Source organism: Piliocolobus tephrosceles, chromosome 2 (genome assembly GCF_002776525.5).
Source record: "Piliocolobus tephrosceles isolate RC106 chromosome 2, ASM277652v3, whole genome shotgun sequence".
NCBI lineage: Eukaryota > Metazoa > Chordata > Mammalia > Primates > Cercopithecidae > Piliocolobus > Piliocolobus tephrosceles.
Window position 1 is genome coordinate 92,046,956 of NC_045435.1, and position 20,662 is coordinate 92,067,617.

The following is a 20,662-nucleotide window of genomic DNA, read 5'->3' on the forward strand; positions in this document are numbered from 1 at the left end:
AAGTGCTAGGATTACAGGTGTGAGCCACTGTGCCAGCCAACTTTCTTTTCTACTATCTAGCCATCCTGGATGGATGACATCAAAAAGGGTAAGGAGGACCCAACAAAGGAGACTGAGAAGCAGCCACCAATCAAGCAGAAAGAGAAGGAAATAGTACTTTATGGGTTTCAAAGCACGAATGAGTAGATTTTGAAATATTGATCAATGTGATTGCCCCACACTAAATTATAATTTTACTTGTAAACCAAGGCTCCCTTCTCCTCCCCTGCCCTACCTAGGTAGACAGGAGTTACACACTATGGAACTGGAAACAAAAGGGACAAAGACTATAGTGAGTTAGGCCATTAGAAGTCTTTAGTAAGGTGAAAAACATTCTTGCCTTGCTGAGAAAGAAGAAAGGAATGGGAGGAGCCAAAATGACCAACTAGGCTATGGACCACTGACCAGTGAGCCTGTAATCATTCACACTCCTACTATGCAATGGCCTGGAAGCATGTCACCAAAGAGTTGTCAGCTAGTAAGGACTACCAATTGCCAGTGGCCAGCCCAGAGCCTCAGTTTTGTCACTCAGTTTGTGCCCTGAGATTCTGCCCATCTGACAGAGAACTTGAAGCACCCTCACCTCTGCCCCAAGATGAAAGACTTGGTAACCTTGTGGAATGATGGTGATAGAAAGGAACACCCTATCTTTGACCAAGGTGGAACTATACAAAACCTGTTTAAAGTGGGCCAGAGCTCTGAGACAGTGGTATAATACAACACATAGCCTTTGTTTTAGATACACACACATTCCTGGTAATTAGAATTCCCAAATGTACAGGGGAAAAAAAAACAAGCAAACAAGAAATAAATGGGTTTGAGATAGGCATATGAGAAGAGGCTGGAAGCAGAGGACTGACATTTCAAGATGGGTTAAGATCTTAGATTATTGATCTACTAAAATGGAAATCCCAGTCCGAATGGAAAGTTTGTATTTCTCATCTTTCTATAAAACCCCACTTTGCCAGAGTTGTTTTTAATGCAAATTGGAATGTGATTGACCTATGACCAAGGATTATATGTATATAATATATATGGCTAAGAAATCTCAAGACATGCAATCTGAAGACCCAGGAGAGCTGAAGGTATAGTTGTAGTCCAAGAACTGTAGGCCTGAGAAGCAGAAAAGCTGCTGGTATAACTTACAGTCTGAGTCCTAGTTTGAATCCAAATGTGTTAAGTCTGTCCTTGCACTGCTATAAAGAAATGCCTGAGATTGGGCACTTTATAAAGAAAAGAGGTTTAATTGGCTCACAGTTCTGCAGGATGTATAGGAATCATGGTAGCATCTGCTTCTTGGGAAGCCTCAGGGAGCTCATGGGAGAAGGCAATGTGGGAGCAGATGTCTTATGTGGCAGCAGAAGGCCCAAGGCTGGGGGGAGGAGGGAGGTGCTACACACTTCTAAACAACCAGGTCTCACTCACTATCTCAACATAGAGCAAAGGGGCAAATCCATCCCTATGATCGAATCACCTCCCATCAGGTCCCACCTCCAACATTGGGAATTACAATTTGACATGAGATTCGGGCGGGGACTGAGAGCTAAACCATATTACCAAAAGTGGGAGAAGACCAATGTCCCAGCCAGAAGACAGTCAGAAAGAGCAAATTCTCCCTTTCTCAGTCTTCCTTCGACTCACATCTCCAATGATTTGGATGAGGCTCACTCATGTTAAGACGGGCAATCAGTCTACAGATTCAGATGTTAATCTCATCCAGAAATACCTCCACAGACACTCAGAATAATGTTTAACCAAATATCTGGGCACACTATGGCCCATTCAAGTTAACATGTAAAATGAACTATCATATATGGATTCTTTCAAATATAGTTCAGGGCATTAGTTATTTAAAGATTTTCTAGGCACTGAAGGGCATCCACAGTGGTTAGATTAGGCCAGTGTCACTCGAAAGGATTCATTTCAGACCTCAATGTCTGCCTTGGACAACCTCATCCCCTTATCTTTACATCCTCAGAGAGGGACCTTGTAGAAATGAGGGAGTCGCAGCAAAGGGAAAGTTGGAGATGGGGACTGGCCACCTGTGAAAGGCCAACCATGCTGGGAGCAGAGAGGGGTAAATCCAGTCCAGACTGGAAAGCTTGAGGGAAAGACAGAACAGCCATATTTGCAATTTGGAGGGAGGTAGAAATCCCATTGCCTATCCTTTTACCTTCATCGTACGCCGACCCGGAGAGGCTGGAAAAGGCACATAGTTGTTGGTAGGAGTAGAGGGAGCATAAAATCAGAGGACCTGAGCTTGGGGTGCCTGTGGCTTTGATGGGAGCCTTAGAATCTGAAAGGCTAAAGGGGTGGTTATGGCCCTAGTAGGAAAGGAAAGGAAGTAGAATACTGGGGGATCTGCTTTGGCCTTTTGTAGCCTTTCTCAAGGGCTAGATGAAAATGAAAATCTCAGGTTGTTCCAAATTGGTTTCTAAGCCAGCCCTCTATTACTAGGCTGGTGATGCTACAATGAATCAAAAGATCATTGACCCCTGATAGAGGTCTTTACTAGTGCCAAAATCTACCCAGCTGCACTTTCTGCATCCCACCCCCAACACACACACACACACATACATGCACACACACACACACACACACACAATTTTCAGCAGTATATAATTGGCAATCACAGAACATTTCAGTTGAATTAAGCTAGAGTTCAAACCAAAACAGTGAGACAAAGCCAGAATATTAGGGGAAAAAAAGCATATAAAAATTACTTGCTATGTGTCAGCCTCTTTCACATGGTTAATTTCATTTGCTCCTTACATGAACCCTTTGAGACAGATAATATTGTCACAGTTTTGATGATACTGAAACTAAGGGTGAGTAAGTTTAATTTGTTAAAATATCTTCCTAATAACCAGTGAGGCTTTGAAATCCAAGGCAAGTGCTGTTTCCACCACTATATTTAGGCTTTTGTACACCCAGAAGCAAGAAAATCATTCAGGAGACTGAGGCAAGACACAGGTAGGGAAAAGGCGGAGAAAAGTCAGGACAGCCAGCATGAAGAGTGTTTTCAGCCTCCTGAATACTTTAGCTGTGGTTGGGCCTTGGACAACTCATGCTAATTTGAATGCAAACAAGCATTAATATGCTGTGTCCACTGGGAATCCGCCCAAGGCTTTGATAATCATTGGCAGTGGGAGGCAGGGAGGCCTGCTATCTTGGCTTATACCCACCTGAACTTTTATGTAGAAGGTCATGACCTTCGAATACATTCTACTCTAGAGAGGCCCAAAAGTGGTAATTCTAAAGTCAGTCTATTATCTCCTAGCCTTAGAGGTGTCTGGGTGTCTGGGTAGTAGAACAACTGTAATTGAGGCCCTTCCTAGTCCAAGATATTCTGCAGACACTTTACTTTTGGGTATTGGAAAACAATGGAAGTAGTTACTACATAGGTAAAGGGCATATTTTAAAACACTAAAATTCTTTGATGTTAACAGCATAGTAAAAGAAGTGTCTGCTTATTACCTAAAACAGATGTTCTTTGTATTCTCTACCACAGTCACCCATGCCCACCTCTGATTTTCATGCAGCTGTGGGAGAATGGATGTAGCCATCCTGACAGGCTCGTGTCTCAAGCACACACCATAACATCTTAGACTATTTTGTTGAAGGCTTCCTCTGGAAGTTCAGAAGCCTGTTCAGCCAGGTCTTAGGCACAAACTGGAAGAAGTGAATGAGAAAAACATCCCCTCAGGCAAACCTGAAAGAATGATAAATAAGAATTGGTTCCTAAATGCCACAACATCCTGTCCTTTGACAAGAAAAGTCTGAGTTATGTTCTACATGGGCCCTTAGAGGGCCCCTAGTGAAAATGAGCCTCAGTTGCCCACAGTTTATCCAGCTCAATAACTCATTCTTTGTTGGCTTTCGACTTTCCCTGTCTTACCCTTCCTGCTCACTCCCTCTTGCTCCTTGAGATCACCTTCAAAATAATCTACTCCACCTACATCCTTGTCTCAGGATCTGCTGTTGGAAAAACCTAAACTTACAATCAACCTTTTAAATTCAAACAAGGTTGGGGAATTTGACAATGCCCAATTTTGTGAACACCCATGTATTAGTCTGGGTGAACACTAACTATCTTTTTCCAGAGGAGGCTCCAGAAGCCAATCCTTAACCTTCTAAGTAGATAGGCCTTTACACAGATACACAGACGATAAGCTATTTAGCACATCTTGTCTTCCTGAATCATACACTAATGAGGAAAATGGAGGATCTTAGCCAGAGGGGAATTGTGAGTTCAAAGTTCTCACCACTACGGGAAGAGATGCAAGCTCCACAGGCTAGACCAGATGGTGGAAAACTGGGCCTCCCAGAGACTGTGCCTTGATGCAGGGTAGTCCAGGAGCCAAAGCAGCAAAAGTAAATGAATCTTTGTGCCAGTATTCCACTGTAAATGCAACCCAGCTGCTCCCAGCATTTGTTTTCTATTTCTCTACTTCCCACCACTATCCAGCTTCTTCACTCTGAATCTTCTGTCCCCTTCATTAGTCTTTCTTATTACAATTTCTGTCTCCTCATACTCACTGCTCCTAATGATGTGGCTTCTCTTCGTCCACAATTTCTGCTTCAGCTCCTGTTCTTAATTTCCTCATTTTTGCCCTACTTCCAACTCAATTTCCTTAGAAAGGGATTCCAACTGGTAGAGTCATTAAATATTGTCTTTGTTTGGGCAGAGTTTTGGCCTCAGGCCACACTCTGCAGGATAATTAAAAGGAACCAACATATTCGTGTTTAGTAATCATGACTATAATTACTCTGCCTTCTCCCATATATGACTTGAGATGTTTGCTATCCCTCTCTCTGCAACATCTTTTCAGAGAACTATGGAACCATACAATGTTATGATTGGAAATGAACCTACAGTTCATCATTTTACTAAAGATCTTAACTCTGTAAGACCACACCATCCTTTGTAAACTGGTCACTTGCCCTCCAGTCGACCTTCTAACTTGGTTGTGATGGCTCAATATCTGTTTGTCCCTGATATCTTCTTTTACCCTCCTCCGTGAAACTTCCCCACCTCTTTTTTTTTCCTGCCCATGAAGAAAAAGTTGAGCTACTAACATTTCACTCTTGTTCTAAATATGTCATGTCATTCTACACCCATAATCTGACTTTTTTTTTAAGGTCTGTTGATGATACTGTTTCCACAAGACAAAAAAATGAGTAAAATTGTTTTCTGTTTTCTTTTGACAGCAGATGAGAACAGAATAGACTTGACTATGAAGCAGGAAATAAAAGGATCAGAGTTATCTGATGGAACATCAAGAGGATTCTTTCTTTATTTTAAGAGATATGAGGTCTCCCTCTGTCATAGTGGCACAATTATAGCTCAGTGCAGCCTTGAACTCCTGGGCTCCAGCGATCCTCCTGCCTCAGCCTCCCAAGCAGCTGGGCCTACAGATGAATACTATACATGCCCCCAGCTAGTAAGAGGGTTCTAAGTGTTGATTCATAGGGAAACCAGAGACTAGAGAAGACACTTTCAAGAAGTTAGAAGAATTACCCTTCAATGAAGAAAGGAGCTAACTAGAAGGAATTTATTGAGTAACACACAAGAATTGTTTCAAACCTACAAAAGATAAATGTGAGGAAGATAAGGGATTTGGGGGAATCCTCCTATGTCCTCCAGTCTGGCTATACATTAGGAGTTCTGATGCGACAGAAATCCTACTAATGTGATGAATGTGGCAAAGCTTTCAATCAGTGTGCATACCTCAATGGCCATCAGAAAACCTATACTGGAGTGAAACTCTATGAATAAATGAGTATTATAAGATATTCAGCTAGAATTTTCCATCCAATGGATATTTTTATGTCAGACATTTTTATCTCTAGAAATTGAATTTTTTTTTTTTTTTTTTTTTTTTTTTTTTTTTTTTGAGATGGAGTCTCGCTCTGTTGCCCAGGCTGGAGTGCAGTGGCATGATCTTGGCTCACTGCAAGCTCCACCTCCTGGGTTCATGCCATTCTCCTGCCTCAGCCTCCCAGGTAGCTGGGACTACAGGTGCCCACCACCACACTCAGCTAATTTTTGTATTTTTAGTAGAGACGGTGTTTCACCATGTTAGCCAGGATGGTCTTAATCTCCTGACCTCATGATCCACCCGCCTTGGCCTCCCAAAGTGCTAGGATTACAGGCGCGGGCCACTGCGCCCGGCCGAATTGTAATCTTTTTAATATCTTTTGTGTCTGCTAAACAAGTTCAGTCTTTCCCCTTGATTTTTGCTTATATAATATATAGTTATAATAACTGCATTAATATCCTTGTTTGTTGATTCTTTGTATCAATTCTAGGTCAGTTTTGAATAATTGATTTTTCTCATCAATACAGGTTGTATTTTCCTATTTGTTTACATGCCTAGTAATAACTGTACCTCAGATATTTTCCATTTTACCTTGTTGGAGACAGAATAGTTTTTATTCCTATAACTATTCTAGGGAGTGGGGGATGCAGTTAAGTTACACTAGGTCAGAGAACATACATTGTATTATTTCAATCCTTCTGATTTATTAAGTTTTTTTTTTTTACCTCATATATGATTTGTCCTGGAGAATGTTCCATGTGTGCTTGAGAGGAAGGTATATTCTGCTATTCTTCAGTGGCATGTTCCAGGGCTATATTAGGCCTAGTTGGTTAATAGGATTCAAGTCCTCTATTTCCTTGTTGATCTTCTTTCTGGTGTTCTAACTATTACTGAAAGTGGGGTATTGAAGCCTCCAATTATTATTGTTTGAATTGTCTGTTTCCCTGCGCATCTCTTTCAGTGTTTGTTTAATGTATTTTGGAGGTATCGCAGTAGCTGAATATACATTTTAAATTGTTATATCTTCCTGATGAATTGGTCCCTGTATTGTTAAAAAATGCCCCCCCTTTTTTTTTATCTGAAATAGTATCTTTTTTTGGTTTTAAAGTCCGGTTTGTCTTGTAATATAATCACTCAAGCTTTTTGTTTTTTTCTTTTTCTTTTCTTTTCTTTTTTTTTTTTTTGAGACGAAGTCTCTCTCTGTCGCCCAGGCTGGAGTGCAGTGGCGTGATCTTGGCTCACTGCAAGCTCCACCTCTGGGTTCATGCCATTCTCCTGCCTCAGCCTCCCAAGTAGCTGGGACTACAGGAGCCCGCCACCTCGTCTGGCTTATTTTTTTTGTATTTTTAGTAGAGACAGGGTTTCACCATGTTAGACAGGATGGTCTCAGTCTCCTGACCTCATGATCTGCCCACCTTGGCCTCCCAAAGTGCTGGGATTACAGGCGTGAGCCACCGTGCCCAGCCCCACAAGCTTTCTTATGGTTGCTATTTGCAAGATGCATCTTTTTCCATCCTTTTACTTTTAATCTCTTTGTATCTTTGAAACTAACAGCATATAATTGTAACAGCATATAATTGGATTGTGTTTTTTTTATCCAGTCTGACAATATCTGCTTTTTGATTGGATCAATTAATCTATTCACATTTAATTTTATTATTGATATAGGGTTTTCTTTTTAGCCCACATTTCATCTGGAAGAAGATATAGTTGGATTTATGTCTACCATTTTACTTTTTTTGTTCTCCTTATCTTATTATTATGAACCCATTCCTTTTATTTTTATTTTTATTTATTTATTTATTTTTTACACAGGGCCTCACTCTGCCCCAAGCTGGAGTGCAGTGACATGATCATGGCTCACTGAAGCCTTGAATTCCTGGGCTCAAGTGATCCTGCTGCCTCAGACTCTCAAGTAGCTGGGACTACAGGCACACACCACTATGCCCAGCTAACCTAAAAAAAATTTTTTTTTAAATTTTTTTTTTTTTGAGACAGAGTCTCGCTCTGTCACCCAGGCTGGGGTGCAGTGTGCGATCTTGGCTCACTGCAAGCTCCGCCTCCCAGGTTCATACCATTCTCCTGCCTCAGCCTCCCCAGTAGCTGGGACTATAGGCGCTTGACACCACGCCTGGCTAATTTCTTGTATTTTTATAGAGACAGGTTTCACCGTGTTAGCCAGGATGCTCTTGATCTCCTGACCTCGTGATCTGCCCGCCTCGGCCTCCCAATGTGCTGGGATTACAGGCGTGAGTCACTGTGCCCGGTCTAAAATTTTTAGTAGAGATGAGGTCTCACTGTGTTGCCCATGCTGGTCTCAAACTCCTGAGCTCAAGTGATCCTCCCACCTTGGCCTCCCAAAATGCTGGGATTGTGCATTTTCTGCCCCAATCATAGAATCAACCACTTTTTCAAAGGGCCCTAGTTCCCTTTAAAGGGAAATGGTGTTTCAGGACTGCAATCTTGGTGTAAAGGGTGCTCACTGCTCCTGGTAGATCTTTGTTTCTAGTTATTTTCAGTGGAAAGAGCGAGAACAAATTTTTTCTTTTTTAGTTGGCACATAATAATTGTACATATTTACAGGACACAGGGTGATATTTTTATATGTATATACAATGTGTAATGACCAAATCAGGGTAATTAGCATATCCATTACCTGAAACATTTATCATTTCCTTGTGTTGTGAACATGCAAAATCCTCTCTTCTATCTTTTTAAAAATATACAATAATTTCTAGTTAACTATGTTCACCCTATGGTGCTGCAGAACACCAGAACTCCTTCCTCCTATCTAACAATAATGTTGTGTCTATTAACCAATGTTTCCCCATCCCTCCCCTCCACTACCTTCCATAGGCTCTAATATCCACAATTCTGTTTTCTACTTGCATGAGCTCTGAATTATTTTTACCTCCCACACGTAAGAGAGAACATGTAGTATTTATCTTTCTGTGCTTATTTTGCTCAACATAATGTCCTTCAGGCTCATCCATGTTGCCACAAATCATGCGATTTTATTCTTTTTATGACTGCATAGTATTTCATTGTGCACATATGCCACATTTTCTTTACCCATTTGTCCATTGATGGACACTGGGTTGATTTTATCTCTTAGCAATTGTGAATATTATAGTACTGTAATAACATAGGGGAAAAAGTATTCCTTTGATATTTAGATTTTCTTCCTTTGGCTAAATATTCAGTAAAGGGATTACTGTATCATATAGTAACTCTATTTTTAATTTTTTTGAGAAACCTTCACAGTGTTTTCCATAATGGCTGTACTAATTTACATTTCCACCAAAAGCATATAAAAATTCCTTTAGAGCTGGGTGCAGTGGTTCACGCCTGTAAGCCCAGCACTTTGGGAGGCCAAGGTGGGTGGATCACCTGAGGTCAGGAGTTTGAGACCAGCCTGGCCAATATGGTGAAACCCTGTCTCTACAAAAAATACAAAAATTAGCCGGGCCTGTTGGCAGGCGCCTGTAATCCCACAGGAGGCTGAGGCAGGAGAATGACTTGAACCCAGGAGGCGGAGGTTGCAGTGAGCCGAGATTGCACCATTGTGCTCCAGCCTGGGTGACAAGAGCAAAACTCCATCTCAAAAAAAAAAGGCCGGGCATGGTGGTTCATGCCTGTAATTCCAGCACTTTGGGAGGCCGAGGTGGGCAGATCACGAGGTCAGGAGATCAAGACCAGCCTGTCTAACATGGTGAAACCCCGTCTCTACTAAAAATACCAAAAAAAAAAAAAAAAAAAAAATTAGCTTGGTGTGGTGGCGGGCGCCTGTAGTCCCAGCTACTTGGGAGACTAAGGCAGGAGAATGGCATGAACCTGGGAGGTGGAGCTTGCAGTGAGCTGAGACCTCGCCACTGCACTCCAGCCTGGGTGACAGAGTGAGACTCCGTCTCAAAAACAAACAAACAAACAAACAAACAAACAAACAAACAAAAATTACCTTCGAATGCTCTCCAGCATTTCTTATTTTTTGTCTTTTTGATAATAGCCATTCTAACTGGGGTGAGATCATATCTCATTGTGGTATTGATTTGCATTTCCCTGATGATTAGTGATGTTGACCATTTTTTCATGTATTTATTGGCCATTTGCATGTCTTCTTTTAAGAAATATCTATTTAGATCCTTTGCCCACTTTTATTGGATTTGGGTTTTTGTTGTTGAGTTGTTTGAGCTCCTGGTATATTCTGGTTTAGTCCCTTGTCAGATTAGGACTTTGCAAATATTTTCTCCCACTCTATAGATCGTCTGTCCACTCCATTGACTATTTCTTTTGCTATGTAGAGTTTTTTTTTTTTTTAGTTTAATACTGTCCAGTTTGAATTTTTTAAAAATTTTGTTGCCTGTGCTTTTGAAATCTTATCCATAAAATCTTTGCCTAGACCAATGTCCTAAAGCATTTCTCCTATGTTTTCTTCTAGTAGTTTTATAGTTTTGGGTCTTATATTTAAGGCTTTAATCCATGTTGAGTATATTTTTGTATATGGGGATAGATAGGGATCTAGTTTCATTTTTCTACATATGTATATCCAGTTTTTCCAGCACCATTTATTGAAGAGGGCATCCTTTCTCCAATGTATGTTCCTGGTTCCTTTGTTGAAAATCAGTTGGCTGTAAATACATAGATGTATTTCTGGGTCCTTTATTCTGTTCCATTTGTCTATATATCATACTGTTTTGGTTACTATAGTTTTGTAGTATATTTTCAGTTCAGGTACTATAACACCTCCAACTCTGTTTTTCCTTGCTAAGTACTGGTTTGGTTATTTGGTGTCTTCTGTAGTGCCATACAAATTTTAGGATTGTTTTCTTTTTCTGTGAAGAATGTCACCAATATTTTTACAGGGACTGCATTTAACCTGTAAGTTGCTTTGGGTAGTATGAGCATATTCTTCTGATCACGAGCATGGGATGTCTTTTTATTTGTTTGTGTCCTCTTTAATTTATTTCATCAATGTTTGGTAGTTTTCATTGTACAGGTATTTCACTTCTTTTATTCCTAGTTTTTTTGCAGGGGGAGGGCTATTGTAAATAGGATTGCTTTCTTGATTTCTTTGTCATCCAGTTCATTATTGGTGTACGGAAATGCTACCGTTTTTTCTGTGTTGATTTTGTACCCTGCACCATTACTAAATTTGTTTATCAGTTCAAAGAATATTTTACTGGAATTTTTAGAATTTTGAATACACATTTTCTGAAAGGACAATTTGACTTCCTCTTTTCCAATCTGAATGCCCTTTATTTCTTTCTCTTGCCCAATTACTCTGGCTAGGACTTCCAGTACTATGTTGAATAAGACAGGTGAATGTGAACATCCTTGTCTTGTTCCAATTCTTAAGAGCTCTCAGCTTTTCCCTATTCAGTTCGATGTTAGCTATGAGTTTGTCTGTTATATTTGGCCTTTATTGCGCTGAAGTATGTTCCTTCTATGCCTAGTTTGTTTAGGGTTTTTATCATAAGGGGATATAGAATTTCATCAAATGCTTTTTCTGCATCTGTTGAGATGATCATATGTTTTTGTTCTTCATTCTGTTTATGTGATGTATCACATTTATTGATTTGTGTATGTTGAAACATCGTTGCATCCCTGGGTTAAATCCCACTTAATCATGGTATATTATCTTTTTGATCATGGTCTATTATCTTTTGGTTAGATTTTATTTGCTAGTATTTTGTTGAAGACTATTGCCCCTCTGGCCTGTAGTATTCTTTTTTTGTTTTGTCCTTTTCCAATTTTACCCTGGTATCTGGGTAATGCTGGCCTTGTAGAAAGAATTAGAAAAATTCTCTCATCTTCAGTGTTTTGGAATAGTTTGAAAACAGTTGCCTTTAGTTTTTTTAAAGTTTGGAGGTCAGACATGGTGGCTCTTGCCTGTAATCCCAGCACTTTGGGAGGCCGAGGTGGGAGGATTGTCTGAGGGCAGGAGTTTGAGACCAGCCAGTATAATATAGAGACCATGTCCCTACAACAATAAAAAAAAAAATTAGCCGTGCATGGTGGTGCATGCCTGTAATGCTGACTACTTGGGATCCTCCTTGGCAGGAGGATCACTTGAGCCCTGGAGTTCGAGATTATAGTGATCACACCATGGCGCTTCAACCTGGGCAACAGAGCACGATCCTTTCTCTAAAAAAAAATTGTTTTAAGTTTGGTATTCTAGGTCCAAAGACACATGTCTGTAGCCCCAGCTACCCAGGAGGCTGAGGCAGGAGGATGGCTTGTGTCCAGGAGTTTGAATCTAGCGTGGGGAACATAACAGGACCCTGACTCTAAAAAAACCACAAAAGTTTGGTAGAATACAACAATAAAGTTATCCAGTCCTGGGCTTTTTGTTGTTGTTGTTGTTGATTTTTTTTATTATTGATTCACTCTAATTACTCATGATTGGTCTGTTCATATTTTCTATTTCTTCCTGGTTCAATCTTGGTAGGTTGTATATATCTGGAAATTTATCCATTTCCTCAAGGGTTTCTAATTTGTTGGCATATAGTTGTTTAAAATAGTCTCCATTGATCCTTTGTGCTTCTGTGGTAACAGCTGTAAAGCTGTAATGGCTCCTTTTTCATTTTTTATTTTATTTTAGTCTTCTCCTATTTCTTTGTTTACTCTAGCTAACGATACCCCAGATCACCTTTAGTTTCAATGATTCACAAGATTCAGCATAGATTCATATGCATACCCATGATTTACTACATCAAAAGAATTCAAAGTAAAATCAGCACAGAGAAAAGGCTCATAGGGTGAATTCTAGAGGGTACCAGGTGTAAGTTCGAAGATTCCTTTCCCAGTGGAATTACCAAGGACATGCTTAATTCCTCCAGCAACAAATTGTTACAAGTGTAAAATGTTGTGTACTAGGAAACGGACTAGAGATTCAATTTGAGAATTTTTAGTGTGGGCTGGTTACACATGCACACTCTGCCTGGCATGTACTAAAATTCTAAACTCCCAGAAAAAAGTAGGTATTCAGCATAAACCATATTGTTTGCACAAACAATGTAGGTATAGTGATCCATTCTTATCAGGGAATGGTGCAAAATCTCTCAACATCCAGGTTCCCAGATGCTAACCAGCCTTGAGAGTAGATCTTTCTAAGCATAACAGTCGCAGGCATACTAACTTCACTACTTTAACTGCACAGGATCCGACTTTCCTGTGTCTTTGCATGTCTCATCATTTTTTATTGGAAATAGAATATTTTAGATAACATATTATGGCAACTCTAGGTACTGCTCCCCTCTTTCCTGGGCTTTGTATTTTCATTTGCTTGTTTCTTTCTTTAGTGACTGGCTAGATTAATTTAGTGAAGTCTGTCACCAACGCTACCAAATGTGAAGCCTCTAACATTGCTCCATAGAGGGCTCAGCCTTGGGCATATACATTGTCACCCAAAAAAGAGAGTGGATTTATCAAGATTCATGTTGTCTCTTTCCCTTATCAAACCCAGCTATTAAGCACCACCAATTGCCAGATGATTGTTCTGTTGTTTTCTACAATATCCTGAGGCTAAAACTGCTCTCCAGACTGATCTAATTAATTTGGGGTTCCTTTTCAAGAATAGTTTGTTTTTTTATTTTATTTTAGAAGACTTTAAATTTTAATTGTGGTAAAAAATGCAAAACATAAAATTTACCATGTTAATTATTTTTAAGTCTACAATTAAGTGGTATTAAGCATATTTACAGTGCTATACAATCTCCAGAACTTTTTCATCTTGCAAAAGTGAATCTCTATACCCATTAAACAACTCACTATTTCCCCATTCCCCAAGCCCCTGGCAATCAACATTCTACTTTCTGTTTTTATGAGTTTCAGTACTTTAGATACGTCTTAGAAGTGGAATTACAGTCTTTGTTTCTGTGTGACCAGTTTATTTCACTTAGCATAATGTCTTAAGATTCATCCACATCGTAGCGTATGATAGAATTGCCTTCTTGTTTTTTTTTTTTTTTTTTTTTTTTGAGACAGAGTCTTGCTCTGTCACCAAGCCCGAGTGCAGTGGCACGATCTCAGCTCACTGCAGCCTCCACCTCCCAGGTTCAAGCGATTCTTCTGCCTCAGCCTCCCTAGTAGCTGGGCATGTGCCACCATGCTCAGCTAATTTTTGTATTTTTAGTAGAGACAGGGTTTCACCATGTTAGCCAGGATGGTCTTGATCTCTTGACCGTGTGTTTCGCCCGCCTTGGCCTCCCAAAGTGCTGGGATTACAGGCGTGAGCCACCGTGCCAGGCCGAATTGCCTTCTTTTTTAAGGCTGAATAATATTCCATTGCATGTATATATGGCATTTTGTTTATCCATGCATCTACTGATGGACATTTGGATTTCTTCCACCTCTTGCTATTGTTAGTAATGCTACTATAAATATGAATGTGCAAATATCTCTTAGATATCCTGTTTTCAATTCTTATGAATATATACCTAGAAGTGGGGTTGCTGGATTGTATGGTAATTCTATTTTAATTTTTATTTAATTGAATTAATTAATTTTTTATTGAGACAGAGTCCCACTCTGTCACCCAAGCTGAAGTGTAGTGGTGTGATCCCAGCTCACTGCAGCCTCGACCTCCGAGGCTCAATCAATCCATCTGCCTCAGCCTCCTGACTACCTGGGACTACAGGTATGCGCTACCATGCTCGGCTAATTTTTGTATTTTTTATAGAGACAGGGTCTTGCCATGTTGCCCAGGCTGGTCTCAAACTCCTGGGCTCAAGCAATCCAACTGCCTCAGCCTCCCAAAGTGCTGGGATTACAGGCATGAGTCTCTGTACCCAACCTTTTTTTAATTTTTTGAGAAACTGCTATACTGTTTTATGTAGCACCTGTGCCATTTTACATCCTCACCAACAGTGCACAAAGGTACCAATTCTGCACGTTCTCATCAATGCTTATTATTTTCTTTTTTGTTGTTGTTTTGTTTTTGATAATTGCTATCATAATGGTGTGAGATGACCTCTCATTGTGGTTTTGATTTTTACTTCTCTAATGATTAATGATGTCGAGCATTTTTTCATATGCTTGTTGGCCATCTGCATATCATTGGAGAAATGTCTAAGTCTTTTGCTCATTTTTAAAGTAGTTGTTATTGAATTGTAGGAGTTATTTATATATTCTGGATATCAACTACTCATCAAATGTTTAATTGCAAATATTTTCTCCCATTCTATAGGTTGCCTTTTCAGTCTGATTATGTCCTTTAGTGCACAGAAGTTTTAAATTTTGACGTAGTATAGTTTATCTATTTTTCCTTTTTTTTTTTTTCCAAGATGGAGGCTCGCTCTGTTGCCCAGGCTGGAGTGCAGTGGTACAATCTTAGCTCACTGCAACCTCCACCTCCCAGGTTCGAGGGATTGTCCTCCCTCAGCCTCCTGAGTAGCTGGGAGTACAGCCACACGCCACCATGCCCGGCTAATTTTTGTGTTTTTAGTAGAGACGGGGTTTTGCCACATTGGCCAGGTGGTTTCAAACTCCTGACATCAAGTGATCCAACCTCCTAGGTCTCCCAAAGTGCTGGGATTACAGGCGTGAACCATCGCACCTGGCTTTACTTTTATTGCCTGTGCTTTTGGTGTCATAGCCAATAATTCATTGTCAAATCCTCATTTAACTTTTTAAACAACAGCCAACCTGTTTTCCACAGTTGTTACATTACTTTACATTTCTGCCTACGATGTTTGAAAGTTCTAGTTCCTCCACATACTTGCCAACATGTGATGTGAACTATCTTACTAATTTTCATCATTCTAATTGGGGTGTAGTGGTATCTCCCTGTGGTTGTAATTTGCATTACCCTAAAAAGCAATGGTGTTGAACATCTTTTCCAGTGCTTATTTGCCATCTGAACGTCTTCTTCAGTGATGTGTCCATTTAGATCTTTACATATTATTTTACTGAGTTATTTGCTTCCTTATTGTTGAATTTTGATACTTTTGGATACAAATCCTTTATCAGGTATATGTTGTATTCATATTTTTTCCAGATCGTGGCTTGTTTTGTAATTTTCCTAACAGTACTATTCAAAAAACAGATCTTTTACTTTTGATGACATCCATTTTATCAAATTGTTCTTTTGTGAGTCATACCTTTGGCGTCATATATAAGAAGTGTTTGTCTAATACAAGATGACACAATTTCTCCTGATTTATTCTAGAATTTTCATTGTTTTAGGTATCCTACTGAGGTATATTATTCATTATTAATTTTTAATATATTGGGAGATATTGATCAAAGTTAATATTTTTACATAGGGATATCCAATTATTCCAGTATGATTTGTTGGAAAGATACCATTTATCCACTGATTGCCTTTGAACATTTGTCGAAAATCAGTTGCTCATATATGTGTGGATCTATTTCTGAATTTTTTATTCTCTTCTATTTATCTATTTTTCTATCACTGTGCCAAAACGACACTGTCTTGACTGCAGTAGTTCTACATACATTTTAAAATCAGGTTAGCCTTCCAAATTTTTTATATTTTTCTGATTTGTTTTGGCTACTCTTTAAGTTCTTTGCATTTTCATATAGAATTCAGAGATAACTTTTTAATTTTTACAAAACACACACACACAACTACTAGGATTTTGATTGAGATGGATTTGAGTCTATAGTTCAGTTTGTGGACAATTGACATATTAACCATATTGCATACTTTGATCCATGAACAAAGTAGATTTCCATTTAGTTAGGTCTTCTTTAATTTCTCTCACCAATGTTTTATAGTACTTAATATACAGATATTTTGCATTTTTGTCATATTACTGTATTTCATATTTTAATGCTATTATAAATGATATCATTATTTAAATTTTGATTTCAAATTGTTCATTGTTAGTATATAAAAATCAAATTGATTTTTATAAAATTATGTGTCCTGCAACCTTCCTAAACTCACTTATTAGTTCTAGTAGCTTTTAAAAGAGATTTAATTGGATTTTATACATAGCGAGTTGTGTTGTCTACAAAGGACACTTTTACTTTGTTCTTTCCAACTTGTATGCCATTTATTTATTTATTTACTTATTTTATTTAACTGCCCTGGCTAGAACCTGCAGTACACTGTTGAGTAGAAGAAGTGATTAAAGCACTTTATCTTGTTCCTGATCTCAGGAGGAATGCTCAGTCTTTCACCATTAAGTGTGATACCAACTATAAAATTTTTGTAGATACTTTCAAATCAGATTTAGGATCTCGTTTACCCCTAATTTGCTGAGGGGTTTAACATTTCAAAATCAAGGACAGATGTTGGATTTTGTCAAAAGCTTATTCTACACCATTATAGTGACCATGATTTTTCATTTTTAGCTTGTTAATATGGTGATTTACACTGATCAATTTTCAAATACAAAGCCAACCTTGCATTTTTTGAAAAAATTCCTTTGTTCCTGATGTATTATCCAATTATTGGATAGTGATTTACTAAAATTTCATATTGTTGGCTTTAATTTGCTAAAATTTCATTTAGGATTTTTGCATTTAAGTTTGTGAAGGCTATTGGTCTGTAATTTTATTGTAACACTTTTATTGTATTGGATCTGGTTAATGTTGGCCTCACAGAATGAGTTGGAAAATATTTCCTCATACTCAATTTTCTGCAGGAGCTTGTATAAAGTTAGTATTATTTCTTCCTTAAACATCTGATAAATTTACCAGTGGAGCCACCTAGGTTTAGATTTTTTTGATTTTTTAATTTTTATGGGTACACAGTAAGTGTGTATATTAATGAGGTACAGAAGATACTTTGATCCAAGCATGCAATGTGTAATAATCACATTGTGGAAAATGGGGTATCCACCCTCTCAAGTATTTATTCTTTGTGTTACAAACAATCCAATTACACTCTTCTAGTCATTTTAAAATATGTAGGCTGGGTACGGTGGCTCATGACTGTAATCCCAGCACTTTGGGAGGCCAAGGCGGGTGGATCACGAGGTCAGGATATCGACACCATCCTGGCTAAAACAGTGAAACCCCATCTCTTCTAAAAAAAAAAAATACAAAAAATTAGCTGGGCATGGTGGTGGGTGCCTGTAGTCCCAGCTACTCAGGAGGCTGAAGCAGGAGAATGGCGTAAACCCGGGAGGCAGAGCTTGCAGTGAGCAGAGATAGTGCCACTACACTCCAGCCTGGGTGACAGAGTGAGACTCCGTCAAAAACAAACAAACAAAAAAAACTATTAAATTATTTCACCCTGTTATCAAATACTAGGTCTTATTCATTCTTTCTATTTTTAAAATACCCATTAACCATCCCCACCATCCCCACCCCCTACTACCCTCCCCAGCTTCTGGTAACCATTCTTTTACTCTCTATCCTCATGAGTTCAATTGCTTTGATTTTTGGATCCCACAAATAAAAACATACGATGTTTGTCTTTCTGTGCCTAGCTTATTTCACTTAACATAATGACCTCTGGTTCCGTCCATGTTGTTGCGAATAACAGGATCTCATTTTGTTTTTATAGCTGAATAGTATTCCACTGGGTATAAGTACCACATTGTCTTTATCCACTCATCTGCTGATGGACACTTAGGTTGCTTCCAAATCTTGGCTATGTGAAAAGTGCTGCAACAGAGTAGTACAGATACCTCTTCAATGTACCAATCTCCCTTGTTTTAGGTATATGCCCAACAGTGGGATTGCTAGATCATATGGTAGCCTTATTTTTAGTGTTGTCAGAACCTCTAAACTGTTCTCCATAGTGGTTGTACTAATTCACATTCCCACCAACAGTGTATAAGGGTTCATTTTTCTCCACATCCTCACCAACATTTGTTATCACCTGTCCTTTGGGAAAAGGCCATTTTAACTGGGCTGAGATGATATCTCATTGTAGTTTGGATTTGCATTTCTCTGATGATCAATGATATTGGGCACTTTTTCATATGCATTTTTGCCATTTGTATGTCTTTTTTTGACAAATGCCTACTCAAATCTTTTGTTTATTTTAAAATCAAATTATCTGTTTTCTATAAAGTTGTTTGAGCTCGTTATACATTCTGGTGATTAATCCCTTGTCAGATGGATAGTTTGCAAATATTTTCTCTCAATCTGTAGGTTGTTTCTTCACCTTGTTGATGGTTTTCTTTGCTGTGCAGAAGCTTTTTAACTTGATGTGATGCTGGGTCTAGATTTCTGTGTCTGTGGGGGAAATGTTTTAATTATTTTTCATAGTTATAGCGCTATTCAGGTTATCTATTTTTTTCCTAGAGTATTGGTAGTTTGTGTCTGTCAGGGAACTGGCCATTTGATCTAAATTATTAAAGTTATTGGCATAAAGTTGTTTATAACATTCCCCCATTATCCTTTAATTGGTGTAGAATCCATAGTGATGTCACCTCTTTTAATTCTGATATTGATACTTCGTGTCTCTGTTCCTTTTTTTCCTGATCAGTCCTACTAGAAGCTTATGCATTTTATTTATTTTCTAAAAACCACTTTTGACTTGATTTTCTCTATTGTTTTCTTGTTTTCTATTTTATAGGTTCCCATTTTGATCATTATTATTTCATTTCTTCTGTTTACTTTGGCATTACTTTGCTCTTTTTATTCTCGTTTCTTAAACTTTACTCTTTTCCTTTATTTATTTTTAACACTGAGATAGGGTTCCACTATTTTGCCCAGGCTGCATTTGAACTCCTGGGCTCAAGTAATTCTCCCACCTCAGCCTCCCAAGCAGCTGGGATTGTAGGTATGCACCACCACACCCAGCTACTCTTTTTTTTTTTTTTTGGTCTAGATACAGTCTATGATACCATTTTCTAATGTAGATATTTAGTGCTATAATTTCCCTCAGCTAATGTTTTAACAACGTTCCATAATTTTTTTGAGACAGGGACTTGCTCTGTCACCCAGATTGGAAGGCAGTGGTGTGATTATAGCTCACTGTAGCCTCAAACTCCTGGGCTCAGCAATCCTTTCATGCCAGCCTCCCAAGTAGCTAGGACTACAGGCATGCATCACCATGTCTAGCTAAATTATTTTTTTATTTTTATTTTTTTTATAGAAACAGGGTCTCACTGTGTTACCCAGGCGAGTCTTGAACTCCTGGCCTCAAGCAATCTTCCTGCCTTGGCCTCCCAAAGTGCGGGATTACAGTTGTTAGCCACTATGCCTGGCCATAACCTTTTTTGCTTTTCTTTCTTTCTTCTTTGTACTATTATTGAGACAGAATTTTGTTCTGTTGCCCAGGCTGGAGTGCCGCAGTGTGATTATGGCTCACTGCAGCCTCAACTTCTTGGGCTCGAGTGATCATCCCACCTCAGCCTCCGGAATAGCTGGGACGACAGGCATGTGCCACCATGCCCAGATATATATATATATATATAGTATTTTTTGTAGAGACGGGGCTTTGCCATGTTGTCCAGGCTGGTCTTGAACTCCTGAGCTCAAGTGATTTGCTTGCCTTAGCCTCCCAAAGTGCTGGGATTACAGGTGTGAGCCACTGCACCTGGCCAATAACTTTTTTGATCAGCTGTAATTATTTGTTTTTTAATGACGGCTTCAGGATTTACAGTGTTACGTCTTTGGCTTATTCGTCTACCTTCAAGTGATATTATTACTACTTTCTGTACAGCAGTGGCATATAGCAGTGGTTCTCATTTGGGGACAATATTGAGAGACATTTTTAATTGACATGACTGGGGGTAAAAGCCATTGATGCTGCTAAACATCCTAGAATGCTAGGACAGCCCCCACCACAAAAATTATCTGGTTCAAAATGTCAATAAGGCCAAGGTTGGGAAAAATCCATATTTCTATCAGGTGTCATTTTTCTTTTGCCT